The sequence below is a fragment of the Kogia breviceps genome, chromosome 20 (assembly GCF_026419965.1).
Source record: "Kogia breviceps isolate mKogBre1 chromosome 20, mKogBre1 haplotype 1, whole genome shotgun sequence".
In the NCBI taxonomy this organism is placed as follows: Eukaryota; Metazoa; Chordata; class Mammalia; order Artiodactyla; family Physeteridae; genus Kogia; species Kogia breviceps.
Window position 1 is genome coordinate 21,253,980 of NC_081329.1, and position 22,847 is coordinate 21,276,826.

The following is a 22,847-nucleotide window of genomic DNA, read 5'->3' on the forward strand; positions in this document are numbered from 1 at the left end:
TCCTACGACACTTGACTTGGGTCTTGGAAGGAGGAATAGAAGTTTGCCAAGCATAGCTGAAAGGTCACTCCTCTGGAAGTCACGGTCATGTGCCCCATTATATGGATGCCAGCTCATCTGCCCAGCCATGTTAATGCTGGGTTGAGAGCAGGGGCGACGTACTGCTTCCAGTAGAATATCCTTGTGGGACCAGTGCCCTGGGACTCGCGTGTGACCTACAATCTCAGCTTTAATGTAACTCTTCCAAAGCAATTAAAAATACTTTACCCACAGACTGACGTTGAATTCCCTTCCCTGTACCCAATTAAAAAATAATGATAACAGTCTTATTAGATCTAAAATAAGCCCAGATTAGAAACAGCCTGTTTAAAAATCAATAAACTTTTCTTAATCCCTGCAGTGGAAAAAGAAAGAGGCTCCTCTCTGTCTTCCCTAAAAAGTCAGTATTTACACAAAGCATTGCGTTGCCGGATTCGGAGACGCAGAGGTGCCCGAGCATTCACCCAGCTGCCTGCACCCCCTGAATCCTGCAAGACTTATTTGGCTATAACTAATCTTGGCTCTAGGCTTGCTTACATTTTTGGGTGACCCTTTCGCCTGGAATGCTTCTCAGTGTTCTCATTAGCGCCGTCTTCCCAGCCCGGGACCTCGCTCTCCTTTTGTTGCTGTTACTGTCTGTCCTGCCATTAGTAATCTTGACTGCTCCCAGCAGCCGGGCCTGGCAAGCGCCCCATCGCGCGCTGACCCTGTTCCCGCACCAGACCCAGGCCCGACTCCTCCTCCCTGACCCTGTCCTCAAAGCCAAGCGCCTCTGCTGCCCTTCCTGTGTATTTACAGTTGGATGTTTTGTTGTTGTTGTTCTTTTTCTAATTATCAAATATACTTTGTGCTTCTTATAGAGAACTATAAAGAAAGATATTAAGAAAACCCTCATGATCGACACTCAGAGTCAGACACTGCTATTTTTCTAGCATAATCCTTATTTAAAATAGATTTTATTGTATGTTTCATTCAGAAAGTAATGTAGGGAGTTCCCTGGTTCTCTAGCGGTTAGGATCGGGCACTTTCACTGCCGTGGCCCAGGTTCAGTCCTCGGTCAGGGAGCGAAGATCCTGCAAGCTGTGTGGAACAGCCAAAATAAAAACCAACCAGCAAATAAATAAATAATCTTTTAAAAAGTAATATATCTCTTGAGACGATGTGATGAGAATGGCACTTAATTTTTGTGGTCTTTTCCCCCAAAATTCATAACCTCAGTCTAGTCATGAGGGTAAACTTCATACAAACCCAAACTGAGGGACACTCTACAGAATATCTGACCGGGACTCCTCAAAACTGTCAAGATCATCAAAAACAAGGAAAGCCTAAGAAAACGTCAGAGTCTAGAGGAGCCTAGGGAGACACGATCACTAAACATAGTGCGGTGTCCTGGATGGGCTCCTGGAACAGGAAAATGACATTAGATTCAAAACTTTAAAAATCCCGTTAAAGAATGGATGTTGGTTAATAAAAATGGTTAATTGTGACAAATAAGTTAACAATAGAGGAAACTGGGTACTTGACATATGGGAACTCTGCATTATCTTTGTAACTTTTCTGTAAGTCTAAACCTATTTTCAAATTTAAAGTTTATTTTTTTTCTTCCAGTTTTACTGAGATATAATTGACATTCAGCACTGTAAAAGTTTAAGGTGTGCAGCATGATTTGACTTACATATGTCATGAAATAATTATCACAGTAAGTTGAGTGAACGTCCATCAACTCATATAGATACAAAAGAAAAAGAAAATGTTTTTTCCTTGTGATGAGAACTCAGGATGTACTCTCCTAAAAATGTTCATATAGAACAACTTTCATATATAACATACAGCAGGGTTAATTATATTAATCATATACTACATTACATCCCTAGTACTTATTTATCATATAGCTGGAAGTTTGTACCTTTTGATCATTTTCATCCATGTTTCGGGAAAAAAAATTCGGACAACATGGAAGTGTGTAAAACAAATGGCAATAGCTCCCTGCTTCCATCTCCTCACCTCACGGTTGGCACCAGTCTTATTTTCTGGAAATACTTCCTCTTTATTGCACAGTCGAGCTCACGCCGCAGTGCAATTCTGAATCCTGGCTTTGTTGTTTAGCGTTACAGCATGAGCATTTTCCCGTGTCCTTAAGAACTCTTCTTAAAGACAATTTTATAGGTTGTGTAACATTCTTTGCGCTGTTTTCTTGCCTAAGGTAGCTGTGATCCAGCCCTTATGTTTCCAGGAGATTTGCTTCCATTACCCATGTTTTAGAGTTTCCTCCTGCAAAGAACTGCTCCCCTGCTTTCTCCAAGCAACAAGGAAGACAGCAAAATCTTCATCCAGCCTCTCCTGGGACCTTCAGAAAACTTGTTTAGTCCAACATGTTTCAGCAGAGTTCGGGTTTCAAGACTTTCTTTTTCATGATCTCTTCTTTTGCCTTTATTTCTCACGATGTAGGGATTTATAATCCACTGGGGATAACCCAGGCACTGTCATGGCTGATGACTAAGATGTGGACTGTCTGGGCATTAATGTACGGGATTGAATAGCATCCCTTCCAAATTCAGATCCACCTGGAACTCCAGAACAAGACCTCATTTCAAAGCAGGGTCTTTGCAGATGCAATTAGGTAAGATGAGGTCATACTAGATTAAGGTGTGCCCTAAATCCAATCACTGGTGTCCTTATAAGAAAGCCACGTGAAGACAAAGAGATACACAGAGAGAATGCCACGTGAGGGCGGAGACAGATTGGAGGGATGCGTCTACAAGCCAAGGAAGGCCAGGGATTGCTGGCAGCCACTGGGAGAGAGGCCTGGGACGGATGCTCCTTGGAGCCCCCATGAAGGAACGAACCCTGCTGATACCTTCATTTGGAACTTCTAGTCTCCGCAACGGTAAGAGAGTAAATTTCTGTTGTTTTAAGGCACGCAGGTGCTGGTGTTTTTTACGGCGGTGCTTGCAAACTAATTACAGCAGGCTGTGGCCTCAGAGGGCCACGGGTATGGGCAGAGCTCTGGAGCTCTGGCACTCGAGTGGGGGGAAGGGAAAGTGGTTCTCGCTGTGAGGGGCAGTGAGGTATTGGGGTGAGGAGGAGATCCACAGAGATCACAGGTGTCAGGCATTGAGCAAAGGTCTAATTGAAACACAGGTGTTTTGTGTCATTTCCTTTCTCCACCATCCTCCCCACCTGATGGCCATTTCTTTCTGGTCAGACAGAAAGAGGCCCACAAAAATCCCTTTCCTCCCTTATATCTGCATCCATTATATTTCTAGAAGATGTAAGTAGTTGTCTGCCAGAATATGCCTTAAATATCAATACACAAAGCCTCCAGGTTGCAAACCAGTTCATTTCACAGCTTTGGCTACAACAAAATAAATGACTTCAGCACTTCGTTTCTTATACATTATTTATAGTGAATTTGCTTTGACAGCACACGCACACCTTAACTGTGATCGCTCTATGGATTTTCCACTTTTTCGAAATTGAGCTTATATTACTCTCATAAAGAAAACATTTTTATAAAACCTCCTTTAAAAGAGTGGTGGTGTATCTGCCCGTAAGAAACTGATTGCTGATGGAGAGATCCTCCTCAGATAAGAGGCTGAGGCTCAAGGTTGGCGGGGAAAATGTGAGCAGGATGTTGTCAACTTTTCAACGTGCGAGACCTGGGGACCTCGCAGGGGTCCAGGGAGTGACTGTCTTTACGCGGCTAGGAGCTGCCAGGAGGTCCTGAGGCGGGCGTGTGGTGAGGAATAAATTCCTCCTGAGGGCCTGGGGTAGGGGTGGCCCTGGAGCGCAGAGTCTTGAAGGAGCTTGATGACTTTTCCTACAACTATGGGGTCAGAATGGCAGGAGGAAATACATCGCAGTCTCTCCCGTGGCCCGCTGTGAACGAAGACGCGGAGGGAGAGGGAGGTTTGTGGGCAGGAGAGAAAGTTCCTGGGGTTCGCCGCAGGAAGGGGGACCACGCCTGCCGAGAGGCACCTTCGTGGGCTCTGAAGGTCCCAGCATCATTTTACATGTCGGTCATGGATTGCCGTGTAACTTCGAAACTGTCTTAACACAACAGTACACGTTTTTCACCTCGGAGTTGATGTGGGTAAGGACTTCAGGAGAGGAGCAGTGGTTGCTCGCCAGGCCCAGACCCAGAAGCCTCCCACTCAGGCCTGATTCTCTGCTACACCTTCCCGGCCCGCTGAGTATCCATCGGGGTGAGGTAGCTAGGGGCTATGGAGGCCCACCCGGGGCAATGCTAGCTTCAGATGCAAATCCACAGCCCTCTCAGCTCTGCAGCCTCATTGCTCTGAGCCCTCGGAAGGCTCAAGGGGCCTCCTCCCCGACCCCAAGCCCCCAGCTATTCCCCCCAGCCGCACTGCCCGCTGGGCCTCAGGGCAGAGACAGACACTTTGCTCTAGACAGAAGGTCACTCTGAATCTTTAGAATCGGTTCCACCAGTCTTCTGCCTCAGGGGGTTGCCAGCCCAAAGTGGGGAGCCTCTCGCCGCGGCGGGGAGGGAGGTGAGGGATGTGGCCTGGTGTTGGGGTCCCAGAGCCAGTGATGAGCTGAAGGCCTGGCCGATCCGGTGGAGCAGCCTGGTACCCCAGCGAGCCCGGCCTAGGAACAGTCTGGGAGGACTTATCCTGGCCTTGCTCCCCACCCAGGTCTGAAAGCCTGGCCTCGGGAACGCGGCCGACAGCTCCTTCCCCTCCTTTGTCTAGCAGCTGGGAGCAAGGAAAAGCACCTTTTCCGTGCACAGAGATGCACGGCCATCAAAACCGATTGCAACACTTGGGCAGAAAACTAAAGCCCTTTTCCGCTGGAGCCGCCTGCCATTTGTAACTTAATTCACTTAACTCCTACAGGAGTTCCCCCGACGCAAAAAAAACAAAAACAAAAACAAAAAACCCCACAAAAAGCAGCTCTGTACAGTCCGCTCAGGGAAGGCCACCCTCTTGCTTCCAGTAGTGCTGGGCGTCCGGATGGCAACCTGTGGAGGAGGACGCCAGGTGCCCCGGTTAGACCTGCCCACTCCTCGGGGCGGAGGATGGGAGTGGCTGGTTACTGGTTCATCAAGTATTGTAAAAGTCATCTCAGAAACCCGCTCTTTTGTCGCCTGCAGTAGCCAGGACGAGAGTTATAAGGAAAGGGTGAGAGAATTGCTAGGAATGGGGAGGAGCCTACCATGTACCGTTTCCCTTCGAGGCTTAACCTCGCCGCCCCTCCTCCAGGGACGGACCCTCTCCTAAGGCCCTCCTCCTTCACATCTCCGGTCCTGTGGTTTCCTACACGCTTTTTATCTGGGCCAGTCATTCCGATGGTTAGTCATACGTTGTGTTAGAGATCTGTAGTGGCTTACAAAAACGTGAAACAGATTTTTAAAACTCAGGTATGACGTTGGCACAGAGAAAAGCACAGTCTTATCCAGTTGCTAAAAGGGGGCCAGAAAGTTTCTCTTAAGTCTCTTTCCGGAGGCCAAAGTTAAAGGGCAAAGGATCATTGCAGGGACTGCACAGCGTCTTTAGGTGTAATCAGACTGGTTTTTAGGAATAGAACTTCTCTCAACACTGAGAACGGAGAAAAATCTCCCCGGCGGGTCCAGCCAAAGACCTCGGTGTACCGTCTCATCCGAGAAAATGGCTCATCTCTTACGACAGTGGGGGGTCTTGTTTGCTTGCTTGTTTGTTTGTTTTGGCCGCGTTGGGTCTCCGCTGCTGCGCTCGGGCTTCCTCTAGTTGCGGTGAGCAGGGCTGCTCTGCGTTGAGGTGTACACAGCGTGCGGCTTTTAGTTTGGTTGTGGTTCTTTTTTTTTTTTTAATCAAAATCACAAGTTGGATCAATAACTTACTCCTTTGGTAGACATGAGAAAAGCGTAAGTCGATGCAAATGGACAAGAAAGAATTACAGAAAGGAGGAGAGGGTGCAAGAGGCTTTTTTTTTTCTTCATAAGAACAGATTGTTTTACTAAACCGTCAGCTGTTGTCCCTCCTTCCCAGTTGGGGGCTGTGACGGGGCCCTTGCTGCCGCCTTCCTGCATTTGCTCCTTAGCCCCCGCGCCATTTCCCTGGGTGTTGCTAGGTTCCTTGTCCCTGTGCTCCAGGTTAGGGGCTCCTCTGGGGTCTGTCACCAGCCTCTTCCTCGCCCTCCTCTATACATAAGACCTTAGGAAAGGGTATGCTGGCCTCTGGTTCTGGAACTTCCACACCCTTGTTTTTTCTTGCTCTCTTGTAGCAGCTGCTGGATGCTCTGCAGCTTCATGTGCAGAAACTCCTGCTGGGCTCCAGCCAGGGTAGTCACACGCAAAAAAAGGGGGTCCAGCCGGGCCATCAGACTGTTCAGGTGTTGCTCTGTCTGGGCCAGCTGTTGTGTCAGCTGGGCCAGCTGCTGAAGAGGCATTTTTTATAAACTTAAGAGCAAGGGACAGAAATGCTAAAAAAAAGAAACCTAAAATTTCCACACCAGGAACCATGTCTAAAGTTTGCTGCATCCCCACGACAGCACCCATCACACCGACTGGTCCAGAGCAGTTCCAAAAGGTTATTTATCACAAGGTGTTAGCCCTCTAACTTGTAACTTTCAGTATTTAACAACTGCTTCATCTCTTCCTCCCTGGAGTCACAGCCTGCGCTAGGCTGCAGTGTTCCACATGGCCAGCAGGTGTCGCCAGCTAACACGATTCTGAGCAGCCAGAAAACGCAAAGTTCTTTCTCTCTACTTGAAAACTTTCCATGGAACCTTAATGTGGGCAGTGTAAAGTCCAAATTCCTATCCAGGACATCCCAGGCCCTTCAGATTTAATCCAATTCACTTTTTATGGCTTTAGTTCTTACCAATTCAGGCACCCATTTAATCAATCAGGAAAGGCTTATTGAACACTTGTTTTTTTATCAGGTGCTTTGCTGGGGCCTGGAAAGAAAAAGATAACAGAGATTTCATCTCTGCTCTGGAGAAGCTCACTGCCTACCCCACCTAGGAAAACAGTTTAGGGCTAAGCTGCTATCTTTTTTTTTTTTTTTTGCGGTACGCGGGCCTCTCACTGTTCTGGCCTCTCCCGTTGCGGGGCACAAGCTCCGGACGCGCAGGCTCAGCGGCCATGGCTCACGGGCCGAGCCGAGCCGAGCCGCTCCGCGGCATGTGGGATCTTCCCGGACCGGGGCATGAACCCGTGTCCCCTGCATCGGCAGGCGGGCTCTCAACCACTGCGCCACCAGGGAAGCCCTAAGCTGCTATCTTAAAGAGACATCTATCTACACTCACATACACTCACACAGTGGCTCAAAGGAAATTAAATTTATTTATTTCTCACACCAGAAACCAGAGTGGTCCAGACTGGTCAGTTGGGGATCTGGCTGCTTCCCATCTTGTTGTGCGTCATCATCCACTGTCAAAGCTGGGTCATGACAACATCCAAGCTTCAGCCTGGGAAAGGGGAAGAGAAAAAGGGGAGGACAGGCAATTTCCTTTTAAGCAGGAAACACAGACGCTGCACCTACCCTTTGATTCACATTCCAGGGCCGGTACCTAGTCATGTGGCCACATCTAGCTGCAAGGAAGGCTGGGAAATGTAGTCTTTATCTAGGCAGCAGCGTGCCCAGCTAGCAATAAGTTGCAACTACCAGTCTGGTCAGAAAGCATCTCTTTTTTTTATACAACCTAACTTGTTACTATACACATTTCATATTTGTGAGACCTATCTATTACTGCCCATCAGAGATGATAAAGTCTTATCACAATGACAACTGAGTTGATAAAACTCAGTGAAATGCAACTTAGAATCCAGTTTATTTTTTACTCATGAGAATGTGACATTTGAGTCGGCTTCTTGAGGCTGGTCAGGTGGGAAAGGAGGAAGGACATTCTAGAATGTGACTAGCATCTGTACAGGCCTGTAGTCACGACAAGGCCAGCTCTATTGGTATGTTGGTTATTGGGTGCGGGTACGTGTGTGGGGAAGGAAGACAGCAGAGAAACCGGAAAATAGAGTAGAATCAGATTGTGCTAAACTTCTCACTCCAAACTAAGGAACTTGGATTTTACCTGGCAGGGCAGATGCTTGGGGGGTACTTCCCAGTCTAAGAGCCAAGGTCAGGTCCCAAACTTTCTGTCACTGTATGTGGATGGGCTCCAGGCAGCCAGTGTACAGTACTTGACCTCACTGTCTCACTCACGAGACAGTGAGCCGAGATAATGTGGTAAGGGTGTGTGTGTGTGTGTGTGTGTGTGTGTGTGTGTGTGTGTGTGTGTGTGTGTGTGTTGCTTTGTTCTTGTTGGAAAAGACTTGTGTATGTTATGGAATCAATAGGAAGGATCCAGAAGCCAGAGGTTGAGAACAGGAGAGAGAAGGGATAATGGACAGTTTTATATTCCTCCGAAGGACTCTTGGCCAAGATTCAAGGCAGGAGTGAAGGACTTTGCTTTTGTAGGAGGGACGGCATCCCTGCCACAACAAGAGAACACAGAGAAGAAAAGACAGGCTTTCATTTGGTGTTAGGAAGAAGAGGGGGCAATTGCTGTCTCAGCCCTTTCTATTTCTCTGTATAGTACAAGCAAGATCACCTCCTGAGTGAAGAAATCTGAGGAGAGTGGAGAGGGCTCAAAGCCATGCTTGTGAGGGGAAGAGAGTGAGTGGGCCGGCAAAGCCTAGTAGCGTTACTCAGTAGGTCATCAATTTATGCACATATTCAGTCAACACATGTTCACTGAGATCAAGCAGGATGGTAGGCAGTGGGAAATGCAGAGATGAGTAAAACACAGCAGCTGAGCACAGGGCTTCCCCATACAGATGTAAAAGTTGTGCACTGCCCAAACATGCCAGTAAGGGAAGGAACTTAAGCTGAAATCCAGCTGATGCTCCGCTAGGCACGTCCCACAGCAAATGGGCTACGTGTGCCCAGAGGGAGTGCCTTTATCAGTGAACTCAAAGGGCTAACGTGAAAGTTTGAGGCCCTGGGTAAGGGCTAGCTGCTTTAGGTCATGGGAGAGAAGAATGCACTGTAATTAAGAGAAGGCTCTGAGGGCACAGAGGGAAGAGTGACATGAACCAACCAGTGGAGAGTGAGCAGGTCCTTGAGGGGATGAGACCAAAATCCTCTCATGGAAAGTGAGCTTGGATGTTCTCCTCTGACGTGGGGGCCCCGGGGCCACCAGAGAGCAAGCAGGGGGAACAGGCAGAGTGGGAGGGGAGGGGAGTCATTGACAGAGGTGAGGAATCTCATTTCACCATTTCGTCCTGTTTGGCTCTGAAAATATTTCTACTGCATACGTGCTGTCTCCCCATCAGGGACACCTAGTCAGGGCTGGACAGGTGAATCCACAGAGGAAGGGGGCACCAGGCCCCCCAAGTGTAGCTAAGCCTGGAGTGTCAGTATGCTAATTAGCAGCAGCCTTTCTCATCAGCCAGTGGCGATGGGCTACCAAGGTGGGGTTGCCGGTGGGGCAGCTCTGCTCGGCCGAGAGTGTTTCTCTTCACGTTTAGGTTGTGCTGGGGAAGGGCAGGGCAAGGAAGAGGACAGGTTTGCCCCGTGGTGCTTCTAACTCTGGAGGCTTTCTTTCCTTTCTGGATCCAGGGATTCCGCTCACGTATTGAGTCTAGACCCCAAAACGCCCTTGCTAGGCGTCTAGCAAGCTGTGTTTTAGATATTTTATAAATGATTCGTAACATTACATATATTCACTTCATGGAGTAAGAGCCCCTCCCGTTTGTTATCCAGTTTGAGATGGGAGACGACTCGGTGAGTTGCGAATGAGCCACGTCTCGGGGCAGGTGGCTGGCTCGGCTGAGGTCACGGGCGCGGTTGGGTGACGGGCAGAGCTAGGATGCAAATCCCTGTCTGCCTGATTTCAGAGTAACTGCTCTTCTTTTACCCAGAGAAAGGGAATAGCAACACCTGCTTTATAGTTGTGAGAAGGAAATGAGAAAATCAACACAAGGTGTCCAGCAGCACTCCCTGTGCATAACTCTGCATTTTCATTCTCAGAAAGTCTTCTCTCTGTAACCAAGAGTGACCAACCTCTGCTATACCACAATACAGAGAACACAGGCTGGCTGGTCCTGGGCCACAGACAGCCTGCATGTCACTCTGTGTCATCACATGGTGCCTGCCTGCCATTTGGTGCTCAGAGATGGCTTCCTCGGGCCGCCATGCTCCTCCTCTGTCTCCTTTCCCAGTAGAAGCACAAAAGCTGCGTGAACGCGGAACAGCACTGTGCTCGTGGTGGGGATAGGGTGGGGTTCTAAGGCCGTCATCAATTATTGTCAAAAAACGCTTCATCATTCCATGCTAACACGGGGCTTACCGGGCACAGTGCCAGAGACAACCGTCTAGGACAGACAATGGGAATAAGTAAAGGATGGGAGGGGCATCTCCCGCTATCTCTAACCCGCCAGCTATAGGAAGTCCTTCTAGGCACAATGCTTCTCAACCTCACCGGATACAACTCCCCCTTTTTATAATGAATACACTATATTATTATCATGAAATAAAGACATAAACCACTATAACTTGCCTTTGATGGAGTATTGATGGGCGAGGACACAAGGGAGCCTTCTGGGTTGTTGGAAATATTCTATATATTGATTTGGGTGGTAGTTACATGGCTGTATTCGTATATAAAAATTCATTGAACAAGGGATCTCTCTGTATGATTTTTTACAAATTCATATGAATCTATAATTATCTCTAATAAAATTTAAATTAAAAGCGAGATCCAGGTAAAGTTTTAAATGTGTATCTTGCCATAATTTTTAAAAAACGAGGTGCGTTTCACACCCATCAGGTTGGCAGAAATGGAGAAGTTTAATAATATTCATTTCATCAAGGATGTGGAGAAAAGGGAAATTCTTCGGTGCTGCTAGGGACATAAATTAGTACAATGGCTATGGAGGACAGTTCAGTGTTACCTGCTAAGATTGGCAATGTAGATGCCCTGGGAGCCGGCAGTTCTACTCTCACACATGAATAAGAATATATGTACGAGACATTATTTGAGATATTGTTAGTAATGGTACAATATTGATAACAAAGTGTTCATCTGTTTTTTCTTTTATTTAAAAATAAAGGGAGGGACTTCCCTGGTGGTCCAGCGGCTAAGACTCCGAGCTCCCAATGCAGGGGGCCTGGGTTTGATCCCTGGTCCGGGAACTAGATCCCACATGCCACAACTAAGAGTTCACATGCCACAACTAGAGATCCCACACGCCGCAGCGAAGATCCCACATGCCGCAACTAAGACTTGGCACAGCCAAATCACTAAATAAATATTTTAAAAATAAATAAAAGGAATTCCCTGGCAGTCCAGTGGTTAGGATTTGGCATTTTCACTGCTGTGGGCCCAGGTTCAATCCCTGGTCAGGGAACTAAGATCTTGCAAGCTTCATGGTGTGGCCAAAAATAAATAAATGAATAAATAAATAAATAAAATTTTAAAAATAAAAAATACTGTGCAAAAGTCAACATGGAACAGGAAACATGGATGGAAGTGTCGAATTTGTTTCTGTGGTTTGAGGGACTGTGCAGTGCCCAACAGACACACACATACCATTAGCAAGTAATTGTGGTTATTTAAGAATAAAATCAAAATATTATTTTTTTCTTTAAAAAAATCACATTTCCATGTTGCCTGTCAAAACTGTAACAGACAGATGATGTACTAGGCCATTAACACATTTCTGTCTATTAAAAAACCTCTAGAGAAGCAAGCAGATGAGCCTTGCAGTTAGCTCAGTGACAGGGGTCAGTGCTTTGCTAATAATAAACACTGTTCTCAGAACTCTTGAAGACACTTAGGAAGGCACAGCCCTGAGGAGCCAGGGGTGACTGTTGAAACAAACCAATGCAACACTCAAGACTCAGCAAGTTAAGAGGTGATGTGGCACTGGCACAATTGTAGAACCAGGAATTGAACCCATCAATTCTGGCAATGTGGTAGCCATCTCCCAGGAATCCTAGTCCCCTGGTATTCATGCCCTTATGTGGTCCCCTCCCACAGTGAATCACAGCTGGTCCTGTGGGGCCAGTGGAATATGGTGAAAATGACATCATGTGGCTTTGAAGGCTAGATCATAAATGGTATCGCAGATTCCACTTTGGTCTCCTGGATCTCTGGGAGATCCATCCACCATGTTGTCAGGACGCTCAAGCAGCCCCATGGAGAGGTCCATAGAGAGAGGAATTGGGGCTCCCAGCTGCCAGTCAGCACCATCTTAGCTCAATGTATGAGCCACAGTGAAAGTGAATCCTCTCACCAAACTGTACACATTATGTTCAGTTTTTTGTATGCCAATTATATCTCAACAAAGCTGAATAAGGAAGGAAGGAAGCAAGCAAGCAAGCAAGAGAAAGAAAGGGTTAGTGTTTTCATTTTCTTTGGACACATACTCAGAAGTGGAATTGTTGGGTTCTAGTTTTAATTTTTTTGAGGAAACTCCACATTCTTTTCATAGTGGCTGCACCAATTTACATCCTCACCAACGGTGCACAAAGGTTCCCTTTTCTCCACATCCTAGCCAACAATTGCTATTTCAAGTCTTTTAGGTAATAGCCATTCTAAAAGGTGTGAGGTGATATCTCATTGTGGTTTTGATTTATGTTTCCCCGATGATTAATGAGGTAGAGCATCTCTCATGTTCCTGTTGGCCATCTGTATGTATTTTTTGGAGAAATGTCTTTTCAGGTCTTCTGCTCTTTTTAAAATCAGATTGTTTATTTTTTGCTATTGAGTTGTATGAATTCTTTATATATTTTGGACATTAGCGCGTTATCAGATATATGATTTGCAAACATTTTCTCTCATTCAGTATGTTGCCTTTTTATTTTGTTGATGGTTTCCTTTGCTGTGCAGAAAATTTTTAGTTTGGTGTACTCCCACTTATTTTTGCTTTTGTTTCTTTTGCTTTGGACATCAGATTAAAAAAATCATTGCCAAGACCTATGTCAAGGAGCTTACTGTCTATGTTTTCTTCTAAGATTTTTTTCAAATCTTATGTCAAAGTCTTTAATTCATTTTGAGTTAATTTTTTGTATAGTGTAAGATAATGGGATAGTTTCATTCTTTTGCATGTGGCTGTCCAATTTTCCCAACACCGTTTATTAAAGAGACCGTCCTTTCCTCATTGTCTATTCTTGTATCCTTTATCATAAATTAATTGACCATACCTGTGTAGATTTATTTCTGGGCTCTCTATTCTGTTCCATTGATCTATATGTCTGTTTTTATGCCAATACCATACTGTTTTATTTATTTATTTTTATTTATATAAATTTATGTCTTTTATTTATTTATTTTTGGCTGTGTTGGGTCTTCGTTGCTGCACATGGGCTTACTCTAATTGCGGCAAGCTGGGGCTACTCTTCGTTGTGGTGCGTGGGCTTCTCATTGTGATGGCTTCTCTTGTTGCGGAGCATGGGCTCTAGGCACATGGGCTTCAGTAGTTGCAGCATGTGGTCTCAGTAGTTGTGGCTCGTGGGCTGAGTTGCTCTGTGGCATGTGGGATCTTCCTGGGCCAGGGCTCAAACCTGTGTCCCCTGAATTGGCAGACAGATTCTCAACCACTGCACCACCAGGGAAGCCCCACCATACTGTTTTAATTACTATAGCTTTGTAATATAGTTTTAAATCATGGAGCATGATGACTCCAAGTTTGTTCTTCTTTCTCAAGATTGCTTTGGCTATTCAGGGTTTTTTTATGGTTCCATTCAAATTTTAAGATTGTTTTCTCTATTTCTGTGAAAAATGCCATTGGTATTCTTCTGAATTCTTGACTAATAGAAACTGTGAGAAATAATAAATGAGTACCATTGCTTAAAAAAATTTATTGAGCTGTACACTGATGATTTGTGCACTTAACCATATATAAGTGGTACCGCAATAACAAAGTTTTAAATTTAATAATCAACTTAATGCAGAATAATAATAGAGTGTATTAATTATAACATAAAAGAAATAAAAGGAAAAATATGAACAGTAGTTTAATATAAAAATTCTTGGCCATTACAAATCCAGGAGACTTGATTAGTTGCTTCGAAAAATCATCTCCATATATGTGATAGCACAAATGTAAACTGATTGTAGTCTGTTGAACTGGTAACTTGGATACTACAAGCAGAACTGCCATTGGTGGCTTGATTTTTCCAAAATAGTAAATGTAGTAGATTACATTTTCCAAAAATGGCCCATTTCTTTTCCCATATGCTCTTCTAGAGACTTGACACTGTCCTATCAAGTGATAGAATCTATTGCCTCTCACTTGAAATTGGGCACACCTCTGTGACTGCCTCAACAAAATGATGCTACTTGATTTATGACACTAGGTTATAAAAAGTGGTATAGTGGCAGTCAGCTTTTGGAATGGTGGAGTACGGACTTTGAAAGTCCACTCTTCCATAAAGGCAATAAGAACACTAAAAAAATTTTTTCAAAATCAACTTTGTCACAAGTTTGGAAATTAAATAAAATCTTGCAACAATCCTAAGAGCATTTATTCAAGAAAAACAACTGAATATTGGTAACAGCAATGAACTTTATGGCATTTTTAACTTGCTCAATTTCCATTCCTTATTTCCAGCTTTGTAATAGTCTTGAAAACCAAGAACTTTGTAATTACTGTAGTTGTGAAAACCAGCAGCATAACAGCAAGTGGAGGGGGCACAAAGGAGTTTAGAGATCTCTTAAATCCCCATTCCCAGAGAATTGTCTTTATTTGACTTCTCTGGTAGCTCCCTGGAAACCACCAAATTCAGGGCTGGTCTTTAGTTCACCAATTCAGAGCTCACTCAATGTGAACAGATTTTTCCTGGGGTATTTTGTCAAAAACAATCAGCAGGGGACATCCCTGGTGGCACAGTGGTTAAGAATCCGCCTGCCAATGCAGGGGACACAGGTTCAAGCCCTGGTCCGGGAAGATCCCACAAGCCGCAGAGCAACTAAGCCTGTGCGCCACAGCTACTGAGCCTGTGCTCTAGAGCCAGTGAGCCGCAACTACTGAAGCCTGCATGCCTAGAGCCCGTGCTCTGCAACAAGAGAAGCCACCACAATGAGAAGCCTGTGCACCGCAATGAAGAGTAGCCCCTGCTCGCCACAACTAGAGAAAACCTGCGCACAGCAACGAAGACCCAATGCAGCCAAAAGAAACCCCAAAAAACAAAAAAGCAATCAACAGCAATTGTTTAATATCACAGCTGCTTGAAGTGGCAATAACAGTTGGAAGAAAAAAAGGCTGACCAAAATCTTAAAAGGAAAAGCTGTAAAGTGAGATGTCCATAAGAAGATTTTAAAAGCTCTGACATACTAATAAAAATCTAAAAGGCCAGAGGCATGTGCAGGGCTGTGCGCATGCCCAGGAGACAGCTGAGAAGACCCTAATCTCTCACTCTGGCTGAACTTGAGGCTCTGCGCAAGCAGGAAATGAGGCAGAGTTGTAAACTGCTGGAGCATTGATTGTGAGCCCCAACATGCACGTAGAAATGCTCCGCAAAACTGGGAGATGTACTGCTTCAGGGAGTTTAAGAAAATATCTATCCAATCACTAGCTAAGCTAAATGCCCACTAAGCTAAATGAACAAAGAATTCAGTGGCCACGCATGACCAAAAAACACAAACTCTACATGATTAGTTCAGGAAAGTCAGTAAGCAAACAAATAGCAAAACAGAAAGAGAGAGGAAAGAAAAAAATTTAAAAACCTTGAAGGGGAGAATCTGATTTCCAGCATTGCTCATTATATTCTTTAAAATGTCCAGTTTTTGACAAAAAATTACTGATTTGAAAGAAACAGAAAAATATGGAGGAAAAGCAGTTAATAAAAACTGTCCCTTGGGTGTCTATACATCCAAGAACCTTAGCAAACTCCAAGTGGAATACGTCAGAGAGATCAACACCTAGACACATAATCCAACTATTGAAAGCTAAAGACAAAGAAAGAATCTTGAACATAGCAAGAGACAAGTGGCTCATCACAAAGAATCATCAATAAGATTCACAGACAGTTTCTCATCAAAAACCATGGAGACCAGATAGCAGTGGAGTGACATATTCGAAGTCCTGGGGGAGAAAAAGGACTGTCAACCAAGAATTCTATATTCAGCAAAGCTATACTTTAAAATGAAGGTGATATGAAGACATTCACAGATTTTTTTAAAGTAAGAGAATTGTTAGCAAACCTGTATTACAAGAAATGCCCAAGGAGGTTCTCAAGTTGAAATGAAAGGACTCTAGACAGTAACTCCAGTCTACACAAATAAAGAACACCATTAAAAGTACCTATATACCTTTGTGTTCTCTGACCACAATGGAATGAAATTGTAAATGAATAACAGAAGGAAATTTGGAACATTTACAAATGGAAAGAAATTAAATAACACATTCCTTGAAATTTTCTGAGTGATAGGTGTGAGAGGAGTGTTTTTTTGTTATTCATAATAAGACTCTGAACCAAATCTGAGTTTATGCTAATGAGGTAACTCTTGTTCGTTCCTAGATAGCCAAATGGCAGAGGAACAAATCTTGTGATTAGAAGGTTGGACGTCTGGGGAGACTGAGTTAATCACCAAGGGCAAATGATTTGATCTATCATGCCTATATAATGAAACCACCATGAAACCCCTGAACTACAGGGTTTGGAGAACTTCCAGGTTGGCGAGCACATCAAGATGCTAAGAGCGTGTGCTACCAATGCATCTCTCATTTGGCTATTCCTGAGTTGTATCCTGAGTTCTGTGAGCCATTCTAGCAAATTATTGAGCCTGAGGAGGGGGTGTGGGACCCCATCCCCCAACTTTACAGATGGTTGGTCAGAAGTTTGGGAGGCTTGGACTTGCAGTTGGTCTCTGAAGTGGGGGCATTCTTTGGGACTGAGCCTTTAACCCATCAGGTGTGTGCTAAATTGAGGTAGTTAGTGTCAGAATCAAATTATAAAACACGCAGTTGGGGTCCAGGGAGTTGGAGAATTTGTTGGTGTGCGGAAAACCCTCACATATTTGGTATTAGAAGTATTCTGAGTAAAAACAGATCGTAGTAGTAGGAATTAACTTATCCATTGTGTATTCCTGCTTAACAAGCCATCCCAAAACTTAGTGGCTTAAAACAAAACGATTTAGGGACTTCCCTGGTGGTCCAGTGGTTAAGACTCCATGCTCCAATGCAGGGGCCCCTGGTTCGATCCCTGGTCAGAGAACTAGATCCCACATGCGTGCCACAACTCATACCACAACTAAAGATCCCGCATGCTGCAACCAAGACCCAGAGCAGCCAAATAAATAAATAAATATTTTTTAAAAACAAAACAACAACAAAAAAACCGCACAAAAAGAACCCACCCCAAAAAAAGAAAAGAAAAACAAACAAAACAAAAACACATTTGTTACTTCTCATGATTTTGTGGCTTGGCTGGGTGGTTCTTTTGCTGGTCTTGCCTGGGCTTGATCAAGAAGCTGCATTCGGCAGGTGGGTTGCCTGGAGCTGGAAGGTCTCACTTGGCGGAGACAGATGGGAAACCGCGACCTCTCTTTTTACTTGGCACGTGGATTCTGAGAATGTAAGCCCCAGTGTGCGCATGCTTATCCAGCCTCTGCTGTGTCACAGGTCCCATGAGCCAAGCAATTCATAAGGACAAGCCCAAAGTCAGTTTAGGAGGAGACTACCCAAGGACATAAATGCCATGAATACCAGTGGGCTTGAATCACTGGGAGCAATCAGTGTAACTGTCTGTAATTTCATATACATTATTGCTATCCTGACAGACAGCAGGCTACCACCGAGTTTTTCTTGTCATCTCTTTTTACAGATGAGGATCTAAGGTCCAGAGAGGTCAAGTAACTTATACTTGCCCAAGGTCCATAGCAATTAAGTGGTGGGAAATTCTAATTTCTGATTCCAAAGTCTGTGACCTTCCACTCAATTACAGGCTCCTCCTGGGAAGACCTGGAGTACAAGAACAGATGTAACTCACAAGAGAACTCCAACCCATGCTTTTATTACAATGGGAAGCAAAGTAAGCTTTATTTTTGTTTGCATGTAATGGAGAAGATGAATGAGTCAGATAACATGGGTGGAGGAGATGTTAAAATAGTTCATTTGTGACCTCGATGGCCAAACCATCCCATGCTCTCAACGGAAGTTTTATGGTTCCTCAACTGTGGTCACTCAGTATTTCATATGTAATTCTCGACTGTAGCTCTTTCCTGTGTACTATTTGTTGTTTCCCATTTATTATGAGTTCTTCTTGGTCTGGGTCCACTTTCCCTTGTATAGGGTCTGAAGCACAGCAGACTCTCAACAAATGTTTGTTGAGTGAATGAATGAGGGAGCAGAGGTCAGGGAGGCCAAAGATGGACTCTTTCACACTTTGCCAGGGACTCTGAAGAGAATCAATGGCTATCCAGGGAGGGAAGCGTTAAATGTGATGAACAATGAACTGTGTGTTACCTGAATAACAAGCAGGAGTTCGGAGAAACAGATGTTTTGGTTAAACAAATAGGTCAAAATTCAAGAAATTAAAGACTAATCTTAAAATCAATTTGTGCTTTTAAATAGCTTTGTTGTATTTTTCACTTAGAAAATTTCTCATTCATTTCAACCTATTCCGCTTGTTAGTTTCATTTTGCTTTGTTGATTTTTTTTCCATAGTTTTTTACCAACAATTTCAAAAGTCCCCAGGGAGGAGTCCTACCCCACAGCACAGATTCTCTCCTCTTGCTTGTTCTACTCCTTTCAGCATTGATTTCAAGAATTTAAATTTTCTTCTCCAGTTGGCATTAAATTGTCCCAAAGAAAAATGTGTTTAAAAATGCAAGAGTTGGGAGATTTCGTCTCTAGGGATATTGAACCATGAAGCGTTTGCACTCTGGTGATACCAGGCCCAGTGAAGGACAAGGGCAAAGCAACAATTAACTTAAAAAAAAATAAACTTTAAAAAAGTAAGTGTGAGTCCGCTCACTGAATGCAGCACTCCAGCCGTCTTCAAATGGTATATTTAAGTGGTGTTGGTGGAGTTTTCTAAGAAAAGAAGAACGAATCTCCAAAGAAAGGAAGGAAGGACAGATTCACATTGAGTATTCTGAAAAGAACACTAAGATTTAAAGGGGTAATTTAACATCCATGTGAAATATAGAGAGGTTAGAAGTGTGTTTTGAACTGTTTCTTAAGTTCATGCTGCGTATGCTCATTCACAAACAGTGCGGCTTCTTTAGCTTCTCCAGTTGTCCTAAGTAAAGCCAGGAAGGGCTGCCCACTGTCTCCTGATCACCTGGGCGGGTTATGGTGGCAGGAACCAGTCCTGGTTCCAAATTTTCCTGACCTTATTTTAGAAGGATCTGCAGCTCGTGTGGATTTTCTCCCTGGGAAAACTTTGGGAAGGTAGACCAGCAGTCAGTAAAGGCAGAGCTGAATGGTCACAAATTCTGGGAGGCTGGGATAGAATTCCAGGAAGCTGGCACGGATTTCAGGTTAGTTCTGGACTTGCCTTCACACAAAGGAATGTCTCTATGGCGCAATTTCTGGCGACAGTCAGAGGCCTGTGGGACCAGAGCAGGTGTTCTTTATACTGAGAGCTGACACACAGCACACTTAGTTTAAAAGAGCCTCCATAGGCTTCATCTTAACTGAGCAAGTAAGACAGGTATCTGTGACCCGAGGTTAGAGAAGACCAAACTAGGACTTCGTGACAGCCACACTGGAGGCAAATCCAGGACTAGAACCCAGTTCTTCAACTATTCAAGTATCCCTGGAGGCCCCAGTTGACCAGGCCTTCAGCCCATCGCTGGCTCTGTGAACTCCACACCTGGTCACGTCCCTCACCTCCCTCCCAGCAGCCATGACAGACCCCTCGCTGTTGGCAAGGGGTGCAGGGGACTGTGGCAGACCAGGTATAAATATTTATAAAGTTACACATTAGTAAGACATATACTGAGCACAAAGGATGGAGTCCTGCCTCGAAGATCAAGGCGGCCTTTGATGGGCTGCGGGGATCTGGGGGCCCCCTCTCTACATATGGCCATGTTTCAGGGGATGAGCTTCTATGACTCTTGGCTCTCCCTGGCCTGTCACTAAGGTGGTTCTCAGCCAGGAGCAATTTTATCCTCAGGGGACATTTGGCAATGTTTAGAGGCATTCTGAGTTGTCACAACTGGGGTAAGGAGGGCACTCTAGCATCTAGTGGGTAGAGACTAGGGATGCTGCTGTATATCCTGCAACACACAGGACAGCCCCCAGATGTTAGTGGTGACAAGGCTGAGATACCCTGCTTTAAGGTAAGAAGCCTGGGCTTAGGAAAGCACTCCCTTGCCAGAGCAGCTTGCTCAAGACCTCACAGCTAGTGAAATCCAGGCCTAAGGCCAGGGATTCCAGTGAGGCTGTTCCAAAGCCCTCACTCATTCAAGGAAAACCCTTTTTTTTTTTTTTCTGGCATCATTATCCTCTCGTTCTTACTCTCAATTTCTTCTCCTATAAAATGGGGTCACAATACCTACCGACAAGTATTATTATGACGATTAAGTCAACTAAGGCATATGAAAATGCTTTGCAAACGGGTTAGTACTGAACTAATACCAGTTATTATTATGAATAAAAAGATCGTGAGTAACCAAATGGTACAGGAGGGGCTGTATCTGAGCTTGTAGATTATGCACCATGTAGGGATATTGCCACAACTCAGCCAACAGACATACATGTCCGACGCTGGAGATGGAAAAAGAACCATGTGGTTTTCATCTATATGGTGAAGGAGGCAGGATGGTTCTCGAAGCTTCTATAGCACAATTGTTAAAAACATGGCTCTGGGGTCCGGCTGACTGGGTTTGAATCCCATCTCAGCCAAGTACTAGTTGTATGAACTTGGCAAGGTGTGTATCCTCTCTGCACCTTTGCTGTAGACAAAAGATAGTGGTGTCTACCTCGCTCTGTTGTTTCTTGTTTATAACATTGCTTGGCCCATAGGATGTACAGAATAAACATCAGCTATTGTTATTGGTGCTGTTGTTGGTATCATCTGCTTCCTGCAGTCCTCCCTCCCTTCCTTCCTTCCTTCCTTCCTTTCTTGGGCTGAGTTGGTTCTTTGTTTCTGCGTGGGCTTTCTCTAGTTGCGGCAAGTGGAGGCTACTCTTTGTTGCAGTGTGCAGGCTTCTAATTGCGGTGGCTTCTCTTGTTGTGGAGCACGGGCTCTAGGAGCGTGGGTTTCAGTAGTTGCAGCATGCAGGCTCAGTAGTTGCGGCATGCGGGCTCTAGGGTGCACAGGCTTCAGTAGTTGTGGCTCGAGGGCTTAGTTGCTCCGTGGCATGTGGGATCTTCCTGGACCAGGGCTCGAACCCGTGTCCCCTGCATTGCCAGGTGGATTCTAAACCACTGTGCCACCAGGAAAGTCCCCCTACAGTGCTTTCTGACACTACCTTCAGCAACGCCCCAACTAGGAACATTTTTGTCAAATTTTACTCTTTGTAGTAAATGCTGCAGTCTCCCTGCAGGTTGGGGTCAGAACTGTTTTGGTGGTTGCTGTATCTCTACTGCCTAACATGGTGTTATGGGCTGAATTGCGTCCCTCCAAAAAATCATATGTTGAAACCCTAATCTTCCATGTGACTATATTTGGAGCTAAGGCCTTTAGGAAGGTAATTAAGGGTGAAGTCATAAATGAAGTCATAAGGGTGGGGCCCTGATCCAATGGGATTGGTATCCTTGTAAGAAGAGTAAGAAACACCCTGGGAAACAGAGATCTCTCCCATGTGTGTACACAAAGGAAAGGCCACATGAGGGCACAGGGAGAAAGTAGCCATGTGCAAGTCAGAAAGAACTCTCACCAGAAACCAACCCTGACGGCTGATTTATCCTGAACTTCTAGCCTCCAGAACTGTGAGAAATTAAATTTCTGTTGTTTAAGCCACAATTTCTGTTGTCCATGGTATTTTGTTATAGCAGTCCTATAGCAGACTAGTACCCATGGGGTGCTCACAAACTTTTGTGGAAAAAAATAAGTGAAAGAATAAGTAAGTCCCAGAACTTCCCTGGTGGTCCAGTGGTTAAGACTCTGTGCTCCCAGTGCAGTGGGCTAGGGTTCAATCCCTGGTCAGGGAACTAGATCCCACATGCATGCCGCAACTAAGAGTTCGCCTGCTGCAACTAAGGAGCCTGAGAGCTGCAACTAAGGCCCAGCACTACCAAATAAATAAATAAATAAATATTAAAAAAAATCAAACCATCTCAATACTCTGTAATGACCTATATGAGAATAGACTCTAAACAAGAGTGGATATGTGTATGTGTGTAACTGATTCACTTTGCTGTATAGCACAAACTAACACAACATTGTAAATCAACTATACTCCAATAAAAATTTTTTTAATTAATCACTTTTTAAAAAAAGAATAAATAAATCCCCTATTCTCAAGAATCATACCACCTAGTAGAGCCTGTCAACAAGTATCTGCAGTGTAATACCCGCAATTATTAAAATATTTACTGGTTCAACAAGTATTTCCTGACCTTTTACCATGTGCCTGTCACTGTGATAGGTACTGGGGATAAGGCAGTGAATGCAACAGGGTCTCTTCTGTCACATCTAGTGGGGGAGATAGCAAACAAGTAGATATCATATCAGGGAGAGGAGTAGAGCAGGTGAGAGGGGATAGAAATGGCAGAGGTTATCTTTCGTATAGGATGCTTGCGAAAGGCTCTCCGACACAGTGATATTTGAGCAGAGACCTGAAGGAAATGCAGAAGGAAACCATACAGGTATCTGAGGGAAGAGAGTTCCAGGCTGAGAGACTGGCAGGGGCAAAGGCTTGAGAAGGGGGCTGACTTATGTTCGTACAGAGGGGACCCATATGGCCAGAGC

The 22,847-nt window shown here is 44.7% G+C and overlaps 1 long non-coding RNA gene across 1 annotated transcript; it reads right to left on the reverse strand.

Moving 5' to 3' along the window:
- Positions 1-7,305: 7,305 nt before the first annotated feature.
- Positions 7,306-17,532, reverse strand: LOC136793301 (uncharacterized). Its single transcript, XR_010838431.1, has 2 exons — positions 17,389-17,532; positions 7,306-7,449 (listed from the first exon to the last, which is right to left on the reverse strand). It is a non-coding gene; the product is annotated as an uncharacterized lncRNA (long non-coding RNA).
- Between the last annotated feature and the right edge of the window lie 5,315 nt (positions 17,533-22,847).